This window comes from Lissotriton vulgaris, chromosome 1_1, assembly GCF_964263255.1.
Source record: "Lissotriton vulgaris chromosome 1_1, aLisVul1.2, whole genome shotgun sequence".
NCBI classification, from domain to species: domain Eukaryota; kingdom Metazoa; phylum Chordata; class Amphibia; order Caudata; family Salamandridae; genus Lissotriton; species Lissotriton vulgaris.
Window position 1 is genome coordinate 1095661247 of NC_141685.1, and position 18620 is coordinate 1095679866.

An 18620-nucleotide genomic window follows, 5' to 3' on the forward strand; every position below is an offset into this window, starting at 1 on the left:
CTCTACACCGGAACCTCAGCCAAACTGCAGAAAAGACTCCAACCCATCCAGAACGCCTCAGCACGACTCATCCTGGACATCCCCCGACACAGCCACTTCTCCGGACACCTGAGAGACCTACACTGGCTCCCCGTCAACAAGAGGATCACGTTCAGACTCCTCACCCACGCACACAAGGCCCTCAACGACCTGGGCCCCAAGTACCTCAACAACCGCCTGACCGTCTACACTCCCACTCGCCAACTACGATCGACCAACCTCGCCCTCGCCTCTGTTCCACGCATCCGAAGAGCCACCTGGCAGCCAAGACTTGGAACTCCCTCCCCATCCACCTCCGCCTGACCTCAAACCACCTCTCCTTCAGGAGCAGTAGCGACCCCCCACCCCACCCCCACCCCAAGCGCCTTGAGACCCTCCGGGTGAGTAGCGCGCTATACAAATGTCATGATTGATTGATTGAGGGTGGCAGTTGGTGTATAGGCTGAGCAGCAGAAAGGCTGCTCCTGGTGAGGCTCTCTGTACTTTTACTCTTGATCTTACAATCTTAATAAATACTACTTACGCTACCCTGGAGTTGGATCTTTGTTTCATTACAACAGGAACATCTATTGCTAGCTTAATCTATAGTCTATTAAGCAGGAGAAGAGGGCTAGACCATTCCGTTTTCCAGACTACAAAGACCAAACAGATTTCTATACCCATGTAGACACAGTCTCAGTGAGTGGGCCTGTAATCAGAACACTGAAGTTGGGGAGATGCAGGCTTCAGCAGTGCCTTAAATGGGCTGTTACTTTCTGGTACTGAGTACCAGCATTTTTTTGCATTTTGAGAGGGAAAAGACCTGCACTTCTACTGAAAAATGTAATACTTTTAATTGGAGAATACCAGCACTTCTCAGAAACAAGGAGGTACTCTGGCACAGAGTACCTACACTTCTATTTTTCAATTTCAAGCACTAGGCTATCAGCGTAGGAGCTCCTGACATTTTACCCTGTTCCGATATAAAATGCACTCTTGTTATGTGTCAGTGATGCTAAGTCTCATTGAAGCCACCCAATGATATTTCATATGCAAGACTTGGCTCGGCCGCTTGCTGTTACATGAAGGTGTCAGCTTACTAACTCACTTGCCAAGCCATACAGTGTATTTCAAATTTATTTTCTGGTAGCAGTTGATGTATTCTCCAATGAAAACATCTTATTGTTTAGCATCGAGTACCTACGGCTAAAAATTTAGCAGATGTTCTTTGGAAGGAAATCTATTGTCTACCTGGAATATGGAGTGATGAGGAACGGTGGTGATGTCTTTACATTCAAATTCGGAAGTGTTAAGTTACAGCTTGCCTCTTTCTTATCTGCAATCAGACAGTTAGATGGAGAGAACTAATAAGACTCCGGAATAGTATATGCAATGTTTTATATATGGTATTGAAATAAGTGCTTAAATCTTCTGGGCTTGCTTTCTTTTTTCAGGTCAGAGTTCAATGGCCCAATGTTTTCCCCCAAAAAAATCATAATAAAATAACCTCATCCTTTTCTCTCTCTCTACCGATCTCTTTTGAGCCCTCCTCCTCTACTGGTCTGTTTAAGCGTATTTCGCATTTTGCCTCTACCCACAACAGCAGTAAGCATGGGGAAATGAGTCAGCCACTCTCAGTCATTGGCTGTCTTCACTATGAGTGATGGTATTTTACTTTAGCACATCCATCTGAAATGTCGGCCACTACAGAGCCAGAGCTAGTATTGTATTGTATTGTATTGTATTGTATATGCATTTATAAAGCGCTTGCTGCCCCTGACGAGGCGTTGAAGTGCTTTTGCAGCGAGTGGCACGTTACTCTGGAACCCAAAAGGATTAGTGGCGAATTAGTATGGTGATATATGAAATTAATTTGAGCGGTGGATATGTTAGTTTTATTTGGATTGAGAAGAGTAGGCAAATCTCTGCTTTCACTGCACTTTTTTTTAAATGTATTTATAAAATAGAAATGTGTTCCAAAAATATACACACCACCTTTAGACAGCAGCAATTTTACATTTTATTACTTTGAAACTTTTTATGTTTACTGCATATTTTTGCAGATAAATATAAATAACATGCACTGGCAAAGGCACAAGTTCTGGCCAGGCATGCCAAAGCGATGGTTATATTTTTACATTATTTTTATTGCAAGCACAGGTTATAAAAATTAAAAAAGAAAACATTCGGTAGCATAAACATGGTCACCTTATGCTTGCACTAAAAAGGTTGGATTAAAAAGAAAAATAACCATCACATATTCTGTCAGAGTAGTATGAGTTCTGGCTGCCAAGCAGGTAGGTGTTTTTAAAACTGGCTTAGTAATTATTTTTTGTTTTATTGCACATCACAGGAGAATTTGGATGTTATTGGTCTAAAGAAAAGGTACTATTGGCTTTGAATAACTGTAATCCTAACTTGTTAAACTCACAAGTATGTTTTTTTTTTTTTAAAGAAGATAACGAATGGAAAGTACAAAAAATGGCAAAGTGCTGGCCCACCAGTTTTGGTACTGAAATGCACTTCTTTTGAGGTGGGTATTAGCATGTGATCAGGCAAAATTCTGTCACTCACGATACAAGAGAGCCAGTGGCTAACATGAACTGACCGATTGTCCCATGCTGGTCAGCAGAAAATAGTGGATGCAGATTAATAATACAATGGGTGAAGAGGGCAGACCCAACGTCCCTTTATGTCCACATGAATTTTTTTATGAGTTTATTTTACAAGAGGCTGGCGACACAGTTAAAGCTGTCTCTAGGCGAGATATTTTTTTTTTAAAAACAGGCAGGCTTGTGAAGGTTGGACCTGGCATGGCCAGTGTTTGTTTTAACGGTCTTTAATCCAGTATTTATGTTTCCCATAAACTGACCCTGTATGAACAGAAGGGGGGCACCTCAAAATATTATTTCATTCACATTCAAGTTCTGTGCTTTCTGGGGATCTGTGGTGTCCAGTTACATTAAAATATTGGATGCACGTCTTGATGGAGCTGACAGCGTGGCAGGCGGAGCAGTGTTACCCGGGGTCTAGTAATTGTGACATTCCCTTGGACCGAGACAGCAAACACACAAGTGCAGTGGTAAAATCCAGGCCGAGAACTGCACAGGCTGGGGGTGTGGGAGCAGAGCCTTGTACAACAGTGACACCCTCTGTCTAGAAGCAGTATGGAAATGGGTAATGTCTTGTGGGGTGCAGACACGGATGTGGCGGTGACAGTCAGTGCCCAGAGTATGGCACTGGTTGAGGTCCCGGAAGAAGCAGACAATAGTGCAGCAGAGACACTCAATATATGGTACTAGTTGAGGTCACTAAAATGACGACACTGCCAAACAGTGACATCCAGTGTCCAATCAGAGTATGGCACTGGCGGGGGGAGAGAGTGAGCAGAGACTGGTGCAGCAGGGACACACACACCCAAGTCCAGTCACCTGTCCAGAAGCACAGGGTCGGCATATCGCGGCGAAAAGTGCCGTTTCGTAGGTAGAGAATTACATGACTGGGGAGAAATTGGGGCACTTAGAAGCACGTCAGGTGGCATTTCAATAACGGAACTGAACTGTATTTTATAGACGATTGGGCGAGAGCGGGCATTTCATGGGCAGGGATGAGTTATGGTGGAGAAAAGGGGTCATTTCAAAAGGAGAAAAGACCATGTCTATGGACTTATATTGATGGGGAGAAAATTAGACTTTTTCATGGGAGCTTAAATAAGGGGTGAACGGCGAATATTTTCAGGTGGGAAACTGCTCTGCCACGGGGAAGGAGCAATTCGAACTGTTTTATTGGGACTGAAATCAAACTGCACTATTAGCGAGGAAGAGGGGCAGTCTGAGGAAGTAAAACTACATTCCAGGGTCGGATCAAAGGCTCTGTAATGGTATACGTTTCTGAGAAGAAAACAAATGGACATTTCCAAAGAAAGGTGCACTGTCGAGAAGAGGTATGAGGCATTTCAAAGTGGAGCGCTTTATAGTCAGGACGAAAAGGGGGTGGGCGGTATGCCATACGACTGTTATTGGGGAAACGTGGGCATTGTAGGCGACCTTGTATTTTAGGTACATTGCTATGGGGGCGGGTCTCGTTATTAGGGTGAAAGTGAGGGGTTTCAAAGGGTGGCTGCATTATTTTTAGGGTGAAGCATTAATGTGGCGGGCTTCAATGGTTGGTTGCATTAAAGGAGAGGTTATATTTCAGACAGGGGTGTTTCTTTGGGTGTCTGAATCAATCGATACACAGTGATCAGCCGAATCTTAATGATAGTAACAAGAGAAAGGGTTAGCCAGCAGGCCAGGCAGAACGTAAAAAACAGACTGCTGGACCGCACCTGTGATTATGCTCCCACCTCCACGATATGATTGTTTTAGCATTCATGCTGTCACTCCCATGCTGCCTTCCTTTTGCAGAGACCACCATATTGCAAATGCCTGCCTATTCGCATATTGTTACCCCCGCCCCTTCATTCTTCTCCCACTGCTGAGAGCAGGCATGCAGCAAGCGGTGCTGCCTCTCCTTACCTGCCTGTGGACCCGGACAGGTGGGGATAGAGGAACGTACCCCAGTCCCGGGAGGGGGTTCTGTGCACCCCCCGCCCACCAATGACTGTCTCTCTTCGGGCGCCCCTCTTCGCCAGGGGTGGGGGCAGTCACGGGGGAGGGGGGTGTTGTTTTTCCGCTGGAGCTCCTCCTGCCTGCTCTGCTTCCCTCTGCCTCCTCGTCAGACTCGCAACCCTCAGCCCCGCCCCTTGCTGCTGACATCAGCAGCACCAGTGACAGCTTGCTCCAGCGACTGGCTGAAAGAGAGGGGTTCAGGAGACAAGATACAGGGGAGGGAGGGTCTGTCGGGGTTCCAGTTATAGGCAGCAGTGGAGAAACTTCTAGAAAAGGGAACAGAAAGGAGCTGCCAGGCGCAGTGGTTGACTGCAGGGGATGGGCCAGGTGGGCTTCAGGAACCAGCTGTTCCGAGGACAGCCTGCAGAGGCGGAGCTGTGAGTGACAGGCACCTCCGGCAATAGGATAAGCGGGAGGGGCTACTATGACCACCTAACTCCAATGACAGGCAGCAAGGGGCGGAGTTCAGGGGAGGGCCTCCAGTAACCGCGTAATCGAGCGACGGGCTGTAGTCCAGTGTTTTCAGTGAGTGGGAGACTGCTCCTGTGATGGCTGCATTAAGTGGGCTCCAGTGACAGGGGGTGGGCTCCAGGGACAGTTTGCTCTCTTTCCTAGTGGCAAGCTGCAGAAGGAGGGACGGCAGGGGAGGAGCTTCGGTGACAACTTGGTCCTCCAGCGAAGGGTTGCGGGGGCTGTTGAAGTCTACCCCCTGCAGGTCAGACTGGACTAGGCTGTCACTAGAGACCCTCCATCGTGGCCTCTCAGTGGAGTAGCCTGTTATTGGAGCCTTCTCCGGCGGTCTCTCAGTTGAATCCTGCCCCTGCAGACTGTGACTAGGCTAAACTGTCACTAGAGTAAGCTGTGTTTAGCAGACACAGTGTTGCCAGATTTTGATACCTGTCACAAGCCCAATGCTGTCCATATTCAAGCCCAAATTCAGCCCAACGCAGACCAGTTTCAGGCCAAAAAACAGCCCAAAGTTGCCACCGTCTATTCATGCAAAATCATCCTTCGGGAAATATTTTACGCACAATCCTAATTTCTATTCAATATGCTTCTAGTGGGAGGCAGTTCAAAGGGCACCAAGGCACTTCTGCAATCATGTCCCAATTCGATTAGTAACTACTGATTTTGGAGATTGGTCCCCATTAGGACCTATTACTTTGTTCACTACAAATTAACTCTGAACCTGGCATGAAAGAACAAACTTTGCAGAAGCAGACTATTACCCATTTTAGTGAAGTCGAAAAGCTGAAACGTTAAAACTCTATGCCATGTAGCGACTCAAACAGGATATTTAAATGCATTTCATGGATCTCGCAGGATTAACACCACTCAATGATGCACGCATATAAAGTAACCACCCTGGCATTAAAGCATTTCAGAACAACTCGTTTTGCAAGCTGATATTAGAGGCCCACGCCCTCCAGTTAAAATGTACAAAGGCGAAATAGGAGAGTCACTTTTTTTTTTTAAACTTTATTCGGTTGTTCGTGTTGACAACCATAAAAGCATTCACATTACAATTAATAGCACACATGTTCATTAAAAGAAAGAGAGTTCAGTTATAGAAAATCACAATATAAAAAACACTAAACTACATCAAACCTTCAGATCGTTTAAAATAGAGTTCCTTTGAAGAAAAATAAATAACAGTTCATATATTAGTGTTATTATCCTTCCATACTATTTCTGAATTTCACTGGAGAGTCACTTATTTTTATTAGTGCCCGCCCTCCACTTTAGTCTTTCACCATGACCATCTACTGTGACATCTCAACATTAATGCTCCCTCAAGGCGGATGACACTCATCACTACTCTTGTGCCAATCAGTTCCATTCCCCTTCATTATTCACACTGTTAAGCTCTCAGATATTGACCAGTGAAATCTCATTAGGCTGTGCAACTCCTTTAATCAGCCACTCATGGCTTTAAGCAGGGCAGCTCCTAAAAATGACTTTGCAATGGGCTCTATATTTAGCTCCTTACATTTCAAGGCAAAAGCATGGATTCATTTCTCAATAATGCTCCAAGTGTGAACCAAAATATATTCATCTTTCTCAATAACAGCCACAAAATAAAACCCTAAAGGTAATCCATGTCAGCAACGTAGTTCTTGTTTACCGTACAAAACACTGTGTCAACGACGCAGATGTTTACAGTTCATCTTCATTACATCTTTCATTACATAAGAGTATTTTCTATTTTTCAATTCATGAGCTATATTGTTCCTAGACAACAGATTAACTTCTATTCAAATAAGAAGGCATCCTGTACCTTTCTTCTGATTAATAGAATTGAGTCTACACATATTTGTTTTAGAATAAGATTGAAGTAGAATATAAATAAGTCCCACAGGACTATTGTTGGAATATAATACAATTACCCTGCTTCCATGGGCATATAGGGTTCTCCTTGTCCTGTTCACATGGAAATAGAATAGAGGCAGCTCAGGGGAGTATAAGGTTGCAAACTGCTCATGGTGTATGTTTTACATGAGATCTCTATCATTGTGTATATGTGGAAGAATACTACTGGATACGCTCAGAGACACCCCTGCCTGCTACTGTACTGGGAGAAAGATGGGGCAAACAGAATGGGGTCAGCACTAGGGAGTACTGTGTGTGCATGCTACTTATGGAGCATGTTCTACGTGAGATCTCTCAAAACAAGGGTACCATTTAGTGTGTATGAAAAATGCTACTGGCTGAGCTCTGAGACACTCCTACCTGCTGCTGCCCTGGAAGGATGAAGGTTAAAACAGAATGGGAGTATGCCCCTACATAAGAGTGTCAAGTTAGAGGTATCATCTAATATGTGATAATGCATTTGGCAAGGCCGAGAGACATCCCTTACTATTACTACCTTGATACCAAGAAGGTGGAAACAGAATGGGACATAATTGGGGAGTATTGTGTGTGTGTACAGCATATGGTGCATGCCTCTACATGAGATCTCTCACAGCAGAGGTACCATCTAGTATGTATAGAATCTCATACATTATTACGCTTTATGCATCATCATGCATTCATTGGAAATGCATATTTAACTTACTCCAGTGCATTTTTAACACCCTACCCTTTGTCAGACACAGTCCCACCTTCTTTACATGTGCTGCCCCACCACGCTTAGTCTCAACAAACATGGTGCCTCAAAAGGATATGAGCATTAAAGGGGGTATGACAGTGTGCCGAATAGGAAATCTTGTGTGAAACATACCTCATCAGTAACAAACATCTTATCTAACAGCCAGAATGCCCAAAGGCATGAATGCTTGCTTTACAACTGCAGATATTACAGCCCGCATTTAAAAATGACACCATTAATTACTGTCCTAAAGCAAAACTTTCCACATTTTCAAAATCATACAAACAGACACAATGAATCATACGTTTGTGAATTAGTGCATAGAAAATGTTACATAAGGCAAAGGAGACCAAAAGGTGTAAGATTCACATGCCATCCATACTGGTAGGCACTTTTTAAGAATGCTTGGTCTGGAGAAGGACAAACTCAGGATTCAAAACATAACACAGTGGTTAGGGTCGACTTTAACAAGAATGTATTTCTACCCAAAGAAACCTTTCCTAGCAACTTCAAAATAGAAAGATTGGGGAAAAAACATCACTTCTAACATGTACCATGCAGCTCTAAGATGGCAGTTCATTGCTCACGGTTCTAGATTACGAATGTAACTTATGAACTACACAGAAACAAAAGAATCGCTGTGACAAAAGCAGTAACCCACTGAGCTGTGCACATAAAATATTTCTCTTAGATATGCATGGCACTGGTCCTTTGCAGCAGGAGTATTACAGTCCTGCCAAGTCCCATGCATCAGGGCTTGGACAAACGCATTTCAGTACTGATGTCCGTATCACCGCACTAAAATGTTTTAGTCATGCATACTATAGCTCTTGGGAGAATCACAAAACGTCGCTTGACTCTGCTCCGGCTGTTAGGGAGCAGCATTGTGACTTATAGTGTCAAAACTTCTCTAAAAACACACATATGACTTCTACCCTGCAGCTTAAATACATTTGCACCAGGCCCGGCCCTCCAACTGGTCATCTTGTGTCACTACAGAACACAAACAACAGCCAGGATCCGGCACTTCTGTACCATCAACAGAAAGCCTGCAACAATTATCCCAGCCAGTGGCTCAATTTTGGTTTGTTTTCATGTTACCATGCTCACCACAGAAACTGCATTGTGTGACTCTAACAGCGTGCTTTCTATGGTCGTGCTGCTGGCAGGCAGCTGGCACTGGAACAGTGTGGGGTGGGGGGGATTTTTCTGCAGTGCACAGCCCCGAGTCTGCCCCATGGACAGTTCACCTAAAGATAGCAAGCAACTTAGCCCTCACCTGTGCCTGGCCTTCGATCACGAAGGGGTCCCTGCAGACCATTCAGTGGGCAGGGGCAAGCGCTGTTTAAAGGTGTCACTGCTAACTAGCACTTAGGAGCACCTAGTGTAACAGCAAGAGACAGTGACTAAGAAGGTCAAAGAGAAGCCTTGTCTGGCAGGCTTTGGGCCTCTAGGTAACCTCAGCAATGTCTGCAGCCCGGTCCACCACACTGGGTTTGACCACGCACTCTGCAGGCTTTGCCTAGCAGCACCTTCAGGACCATGCAGGTGAGTCCAGCGCACCTAATCACTAGACTAACTTGAGTGCTGCAGTTGGAGCAGTATAAGGCCGGATGAGGGGGAAGAGGGTTGGGAGGACAAAATATGTTCATTCAGTCACTAGTTTTGATTGTCTTCACCTTCAGGTAACAGCATATAAAATAAAGGCGCACTGTATGTTTAAAGATAAATCCAAGTTCAAGTAATCAGTAGGAAATGCATTTGTTTGCATTATTAAATCGTATAGATTAATTGAGTCACTGCAGATGAGGGTAACCAGACAGTAAAGGAATAGATTTCTGGTTGGTGGTTAACAACTTCTGTATTTATAGTGCTATGAGGTCCCAGCCTATGACTTAAAGCACAATGAATATGCAACGCATTATTTTAACACAGTATAAAATGGTTTTAAAGTGTTACATTTTGCTGTGGAATGTCACTCATAAGTCACTGCAAAAATGGAATATCACATTATCAATGCAAATTTTTGGAAGCTACGATATTAACCCTCTGGGCTACCTTACACAAATGAAAACTGCCTCTAGACGAAACTCCCATCTCTCGCCAGCAGGTAAATTAATCACCAGAGTTAACTTGATACTTTGTTTCCCAAAACTGCTCAATATACAAGGACCTTTCTAGTGCTTTTAACACAGCTGCTCTGCTCCAAAACTGCGAAATAAAAGTTCCATTACCGAAGAGAAGAATATCCACATGTGCAGGCCCATTTAAAACATTGCCCCTGTTACTATGAAGGTTTGTCCCCGTGTCCAAGTGCAAGGCCAGAACCTGCAACACACTCCCTCTACACATGACAGAGAAAGCACTTCTATTTGGTGATGTGTTGTCCTTTCCCTAACCTCACCCCCAGAGGGACGCAAATCTTATCGTTTCAGAAGTGCCAACTCCAAAAACACTACACAGACTTGGGAAAAAACATACTTGCTGTTGCTTCAATCACCAAATGATCCGCACGCACAAGGAGAGTCGAAACTCAAAGTCTTACTCTCACACGACCAGCCCCCGCCCAGCGCCCGAGGTCCAACTGACTCTCTCAGTCAGAGTGACACGTGAAGCAAGTCACTCACTTATGGGCCGAGCCAGTAGTCGGCTTGGTTCAACAACTTGTGTTGGCCTGTTGAAGTAGTCAGTCAACGGAGGCATTCATGCACATCACCACTTGCGTTGGTGTGCCTAAATAACAGCACAGCTTTACAGGTCGGCCATGGGCAGGCTCCAGATGATAAATGTTTGCAGGGCCGTCATTGGTAGCACTTTCGCGCGCTAACAGATTGACTGCCCTGATCCCAAATTTTAAGGTGCACTTTTTACATCTTCTTGAGTGATGCATGCAGTGCGGTTGCACTTACACACACTAGCCAATCAGACTCAGTGATGCTCCGCGCCTCATGTCCAACCACTACTCAGGGCTGGCTACCAATGATGATATAGTGTCGTGATAATGCCAACACTGCTGAGGCGCTGCCCCAGCTTATAAAAATGGGCACAATGGACCAATAAACGCCCAAAAAGTAGCCGCCCGCAATTTGGGTTTTTTCTTGCACAAATGGGAAAAAGTTGCCAATTTGTGCGAAAAATAGCCCAATCTGGCAACACTGCACTCCTCCTCCTGCAGTCTATCACTGGTGAAGCATGTCGTCAGAGCTACCTGTTAGGGGCAGCCTCTCCCCTCCAGGCCCTTCTGGAGGCTATTCATTCAGCAGCGTGTCACTCAAGCTTATCCCTGCAGCCAGTCACTGGAGCAGACAATCACCGTCTCAGGAACCCTTCTCTGCAACTTGTCACTGCTGCGGCTAGTTGTCTCTGCCAGCCTCTCCCTAAAGGCTGCTACTCCTTAATCCTGTATGCTGTGAATGGAGGAGAAGTCCCTGGCAAACCCTCCCACTCTGTCTGACAATTTCCAAATTTTGTTGGAAGTGGCATAAATTTATCTTTTAGTGGCGACTTAGGACCTTACAAGAAATCGGATAGATCCATTTCATCCGACAGGAGAGAAAGATGATGTTTAACTGCAGACAGTATGGAATGTTCCAACCATTGCTGGCACAATTTACCTACCAAATAGGTGGTGACTATCCTTCAGTGCTGAGACTGGGAATAATGAAGGTCCGTCTGCTTGCCTTAAATCCCGGTGTGGAATTTAAAAAAACGAGCATAACAACCATTTGTGTCCACCAGCCACAATAACCACCCGCTTGGACTGGAAAGTGTGGAGTTGAATGTACCATTCTGCACCACACTGTTCGGCTGTTCTTCACTGTAATTTGTAAAATGTTGCCAATTGCCAAATCGGGCAATGGAAGGAGTATTCATCGAATTCATGTATTTAATTTGGATGTATGACATCACAACGCATGCTTTTACCACGCATGCTTTTACATCGCAACTTTTACAACGCATGCCTTTACAACGCATAGTATTGAGGGGTGCTGGATAGTGAATAGTTTAATTTACTATTCCAACTCCAGTCCCCGTGGATAGTAGGGAAGGTGTTGGATAGTAAATTAAATCTATTCCCTATCCTAGAGGGCCCCCCAGCGCAATGCGTAATGGTTTGCGTTGTAAAAGTTGCGATGTAAAAGCACTGCGTGGTAAAAGTTGCGTTGTAAAGGATGTTTCCCATTTAATTTTAGCAAGTCCTAGACATGTAGTCTGTTGGACGTATCATTTAGAAAAATCATTTTTGTTGGAACCAAACATACTCTAAATAAGATGTCTGTTCCCTTAATCTGCCAATGTTTAGTACCCCAAATTGATTTCAAATCAATGATATCTTTCCAATAATCATAGCCTTCTAGTGCTAATTGTATGACAAACAAATCCGTATATAAGAGTTTGATTTGAGACAGCATATTTTTTTTAGTGGTGTAAGGACAAGTTTAAAATAGAAAGACCTTGGGTCTGAGGAACCATGGCCAGACAAATATGTGAATTTATCTGTATATTCTGTTAAACTCCCTTCTGGGGGAGTTGGACAATGCTCCCATTGTGTGTAATTAAATGGGTGTTGAACAGTAGTGTTGTAATCTCTCTTCTCTTTTCCCCTACACCTTCCTCTGTGGGTTACCTTCCTCTCCTTCCCTCTTGGTACCTTCCCCACTCTTCCCGCCTCCTCCTGCCTCTTGGAATGTTCCACTAGAGTTCACATTGGAATGTTGGATGTGTTGTCAGTTGCAGAGAGTGGATGACAGAATAAAGATGTTTGAACTTACCTTGCCTCAGAGTTCATCTTCTTTACGACACTGGCGACGAATTGGCAAAGGGGGCCATCTCTGTCATTCCCCCTTTCATTGTTCTCTCCTTTCTGAAATTATAATGGTGATTTCTTCAGTTCTGAGTTCATGTAAGAGCGGGCGCTAGGGATGAAGAAGTGTTGCACTTGAGCTGTTGGTTTTTCCTACTTGATTGAAGAGGTACCTCTGGTGGAGCAATTCCTGTGCGTCGGACACCGTGTGGAATCTTCTTAGATTTGGTATACTTCTCTTCACACAAAGCTGTTGTTTCCAGTCTGCTGGAGCCTGGGGTGCTGTTCGCGAGATCCTGTGGAGGTGTGTGAGCCCCCGTCCGCCTGTCAGTCTTCAGCGAACTGGTTTGCCCGTTTCTTCGTGTCACGGCTCTGCGTGTCAAGATCCCTTGTGCCTGCCTTGAGCTTTCACCTGGCGGTCCCACCGGTAGCTCAGCCTTGAAGAAGGATCCTTCGTTGCTCCCACGGGGCTGGCCCCTGTGCCCTCAGCCTGCTGCGTTCTGCGTCAGTGACGACATTTATGAGATTTTCCTCAACATTCAGGAAGGGAAAATTGTCCCAGGAAATTTATGGTGGAAGGGCTGGATTCCTTCAAATCTAGTATTAAAAGATGGATGCGTTATATAGACGATATCATCATGATTTGGGAAGGAGATCAATCTGAACTAACCAGCTTCCACACGTGGCTGAATGCCAGATCTCTGGATATCCAATTCACCTTAGAATCCAGCCCTTCCACCATACATTTCCTGGATCTAACTATCTTTGTACAAGAAGACAAACTCTGTACCACGCTTTTCAGGAAGCCAGCTGAAAGAAATTCCCTTCTGCAATACTCGAGCCACCACCCTAGGGCACTGCGGGACAATTTGCCCTTTGGGCAATTCTTGCGCATTATGCGCAACTGCACCCTGAAAGAACATTACATGTGTGAATCGGAAGAATTAACACAACGCTTGATGAACCGTGGATATCCTAAGAGGATGGTAAAACAAGCACAAAAGCGAGCGTGGTTTTGCCCACGTGAATCTCTCCTACAAGGGAATACGAGAGATACACCAGAACTTGACGGCTTAATTTGCGTAACAACTTTCTCGACAAAGAGCAATGAAATAAAGAAAGTTGTTAACAAATATTGGAACTTGATCAGTGATGATTTGGAAATGAAAAACCCACCGATGCATTCATTCAAAAAATCCAAAAATATCCAAGAACATGTGGTCTGCTCTTACTTGGAAACACCTACACCGCCTTCACTCACATCCATGTGGAATTTACAACCTATTGTGGGTCACTACCGATGCGGTAATTGCAAAGCGTGTGATTACACTTTACAAATCAAGGAGTTTGTGCATAAAGACGAAAAAATTATCCTCAAACATTAAGCTAACTGTAACACTATGAATGTCATCTACTGCATTGTCTGCCCCTGCCAGTTGCTATATAGGGCAGACACAACAGAAAGCCAAATCTAGAATTTTGCAACACTGCAGCCGCATTAGGTGCGAAACTGTGGGTGCCCCCCTGGTGGAGCACTTTAAAACACTCAAACATGCGCCCGATGAACTCAAATGGACAGTCCTAGAGAGAGTTACTCTCGGACCAAGAGGTGGCAACATTAGTGCGTTGCTCAATGTACGAGAAATTAAATGATTACCCACTTCAATTCTATCAACGAAGGTTTGAATGAATTAGACAGCAGTTTTGTACAGATGGCCACTATCTAATAACAGCCTTTTAATAATGTGAACTATGATTCCTAACTAATAACCCACTATGTTACATTGTTGGGACGACTTTAACACCTTGTGAGGTAGTTACGTGGTCATTTAAACAACAAAGGAGTGACTCAAACAGTCAGACATGACAGGATGAGACATAGAAAAAGCACGTGGGTGTGTAAAAGAAAAAGAATCATAGTGATTTTTATATAAAACCCTCACTCACCCAACTATTGGGTGACATGCTTCATCATCGGGTTGTTCACCAGGCATGCCAAGTGCATGCCTGGTGTGCTACTACACCTGCAACTGCAGTGGAGCTGGTTACTAGAATAAAAGCAGTGCAAAAAAGTGATAGTGAATTTGAAGTGTCAGAATAAAAAAGTGCGCGTTCCAACCTAAACTCAATTTTAATAAAGGTTGAAGCATGCACGATATTAAAAAGGATTGACGGACAGGCTTGACATTAAATTTGAGTCAAACAGTCCTGTTTTTTGGTTCATATGGTCGACATGTTTCTGCTCATAACGGCCTCTTTAGCCGAGCTTTCTTCAGGACCAAACTATGACACTGGGCGGTATACACACGCTAAGGCGTACCCTAACCTCAGTGTATTAGAAAAAGAAAGGACTCACGGTTGTTTACCGGATTACCCTGGTATTTCCAGGATGTTGTAATCTGTGGAATAAAGACAGAGAAACAGAACCAAACATATGATCATAAACATGAAAAAATGCATGGGTTCCTTTATCCACCACAAGTTATTTTGTAACACACCACCAATTTATGTGCTCTTCAAGAGTTTATTTCTCTTTTTTTTATCAATTCTATCGAACGGGGTTAGTTTGTATACTTTGGTCGGGTTACAGAAGGGAGTTCCCTCTTCACTCTCACAAACAAACCACTTTGAAGGGCGTCAAAAGATGCGCCTACAACTGTGTTTATATAATTAGTTCAACACAGTGTAATTCAATAAAGTATCACGATCACCACATTCAGTATTCAAGGAATTTGTGCAAATCTAAAAACTGTCAGCAAATTAAAAACCACAATACTCGCACAAAGGACCTGGGGAAATTTCGAGGAGGAAAGAAAAAAGAAACTGTTTGTAATTACGTGAAAGCACAATTGTCTTCACTTCATAGGTCGGTGGGACGGGTTTTCTTCACACCGGAAAAATCTGGTGAAGAGAAAGGGATGGCGGTGTCACAAGCCGTCTCGGTTTACAGAGTGGGTGAGAGTTAAATACGGCCGTATCCGTTTGTCACTCACCTGCTTTCCGGAGACTCCCCGTATTTCCACCTTCGTAAGGCACTACCACCGCCTGAATAATAGAGAAAGCGAAGTGCTGACCGGAGGATATCGCGGTACCTGGCGCACGTGATAATTCCACCGAATCAGCAACTGCGTCTTAGATGACGTCAAGCGTACTGATTTGTTTTGAAAGAGAATTAAAGGGGAAGTAGTCAAATATTCTCGATCATGAAAGAGTAGTTACGTGGTCCCCTGTTTTTTCAAGTAATCAATAAGAATCATTGACCACTAATTAGGAACTGTTTCATTCTACGTATAATGATTTTGTTTGATGGGTACATGATGTATGATGCTCCACCTTTTGTCTCCACTTTAATACACTGTGATGGTAATTACGTGGTTTCTATATAATATAATTCCAAATCGCCATGTATGATGTTCCACCTTTTGTCACCACTTTAATACCCTGTGATGGTAATTACGTGGTTTCAATACAATATGTGAAGAATACTAAAGAGGTTTCACCTTAAGAAGCTGGACTTCTCCCTACTACCAGTAATAATCATCATCCAGTCCGGCTAATGCTGGTACACGAGATTTTGTATTAGTCCTGCTAATTTTCCAATTCGCCCCAATACGGTATTTATAATTACCAATACAGCTATGGATTAAGTATCCTGTATCTGAATTGACACACCAATTCTTCCATTCCCACCAAGGACCCTATATAGAACACGATCCTTTCGGGCCACCTCACGAATAACGGAGGCTTTCTACCATTACCATTGCACGAACCAAGGAGGCTTTCTTCTAATACCCTAACGGGACCGCGGTGAACCTCTGGCAATCTAATTAAATATTATTTCCCTAAGTAATAAATTATGTACACATAGGCGGCATCTAAAATTACTGGCCATTTACACTGCAACCACGCGTCCCGGTTACCATGTCGACCAGCGTAGGCTTTTCTCTATCGCCTTCGCGGTCACGTGATGCGGAAGTGTTTGTTAAACATTCACCCGTCAACTCGTGTACCAGTCGTACGTTCGCCACGGGAATTGAAGGAGCCGGCGCATGGAGGAATCAGACCCATGCCCATAGGTAAGGAAATCCTTCCCCACACCTTCACTTGTCTGAACCTACCTTTGATCGTCTTTTGCGATCTGTTTGAGCGCTTTGATCGTAATGGTCACGATCTAATATGCCTGCTCTATCCACAGCGACCAAGTCCTAAACGAAGTATCACCCGTGCACCGACCAGTACGCCCTACAACAGGTAATTAACCATTACCTTGCCTTAATACAATTAGTATTGTCAGCCCACAAATAGGTATATAATCTAATTTGATGATTCATAAGCCCGAATTCATTTATTTAGATTGTCAGCCCATGAGGTATTCCGGCCACCGGACCGAATGCCGAGGGTTCTGTCTCAACATGAAATTGACCACCGTGGGGACCGGTTATCAGGTAAATGTGCCTTATGGTAACCAACATCACCCCTTCTCAGCTTCCCAGCCCAAAAAGCCAGGCCCTGATTCTAGCGCCACTGGTTGTGTTTTTATTTCTGCAGGAAAGATCCTACTAAGAACCTTATTTCGTTCCTTGTCAGAACAATCCAGACGCTGAACCTAAGGTAATCAAAAGGTCATTGTGTAACCACCTATGGCCCTACCGCTGTACATCCCTATGTGTATACCAATATCTCTTGAATTTGAGTCGCTAACATGATCAGATGCCAGACTTCTGACTATCTCTATATTACTCCATACTGACTTGATTTAGTGTTTGTCTGCTATCCTAATTCCCATGGTGGCTACCTTGTGATCTATCAATGTATGATGTAATTAATTGTTGTAATCCTGTGTAAATAGCTGTCATTCGGTGATAATCTTATAATCCCATGTAAATTATCCCTTCCCTTAGGAACCGCCCACCTTCAGTCCCCCCCAACCTCTCACTGTCCTGAAGAAGACCCGCCATGTAAGGGGGAATATCCCTACAATGAGGGTCAAAACGTCGACTATCAGCCACAGCACATGATTGGAGTGTGATTAAGTACACCTGTCATTTATGATGCTGCAATGATGTTTACTTTGAGTCTTTAGATTAATTCTGTTTTGGCTCCCCTGTGAAGCCATTTTTCAATTGTTAGAAGCAATTTACAATTGATTTGTTTGTCACTTGAACGTACCCACACCTTCCCAACACAGCACCCCCTCCTCCTTTCCCTTGTACAGTGGGCACTGTTATAATGCGTATCGATTATTTATATGTATATATGCACTAAAAAAGAAAAAAATACAGTGAAAAACGTATACACACTATTTTGAATAAACAATAGGGTTTCTTAAAGGATTTGGTTTAAGAAAATTTGTTATTGTAAAAAGTAATTCCACTAGGTCTGGGACCACTCCTTATGTAACACATTGCTACCCAGGTCCCTTGACTACCGGGTTCACCTTCTTACTGTAATGCTAATCCATCAGCATCACACTACTGGCTGCATGCAGCACTCTTCTTCGAGTCGGTTGGCTGCCCGGTCCCGGAAATAATTTGCCGGCAGCCGATGGCCATATATATAATTTTGCCCCTGGGCCCCAACAGCATGGGCGGCCCGGCAGGATAGATGCGAGCAGCAGTGCTGCAAGCCAGTGGTCGAGCACCATGATTGCCACAGGCGCGCCACCCGCAAACCAGTGAGCGAGGTTGAGCAGCCGGCCAGTCCGGAGCTATACTTCCTCACAAAATGTAACTCCACAAGCACAGACCCAAGGTGTCTTGGTAGCAATTGAGCGCTACCGGACGGGCCCTAATATCAGGCTCTTCTTGACACAGAGCCCCGCGGTGCTATAGGAATCAAAAGATACATTGTAGCAGCACTGTGAGCCTGCTCGGCTGCTGGAGCGCCCCAAGCCTGCGAGAGCAGCCCGCGCAGGCCACTGGGGCGCTGCTAGCTTCCACACACACAGTTTGCATTGCGCTTTCTGCGAAAGCTGAGACCATGCATTATGCGTTACTATGAATTTCAGTGCGGTAATGCAGAGCACCAAACTGAAATGCGTTAGTCTAACGCCTGATGCGTAGAATCCATCCGGAAGGCACTGGATGCTCCTCGATTTCGG

The 18620-nt window shown here is 44.4% G+C and overlaps 1 protein-coding gene across 3 annotated transcripts in view; it reads right to left on the reverse strand.

Moving 5' to 3' along the window:
- The window catches only part of CSDC2 (cold shock domain containing C2), a 186191-nt gene that overhangs the window by 160724 nt on the left and 6847 nt on the right, over nt 1–18620 (reverse strand). The window contains exon 1 of one of the 3 annotated variants that reach the window (XM_086963503.1): nt 4536–5014. The exons of 1 other annotated variant lie outside the window; for it this stretch is intronic. The gene's annotated coding sequence lies outside the window, so the exon portion shown is untranslated. Of the gene's footprint in view, nt 1–4535; nt 5015–18620 lie in introns of those variants that run through there. One more of the 3 variants, XM_086963504.1, reaches the window with a different exon arrangement.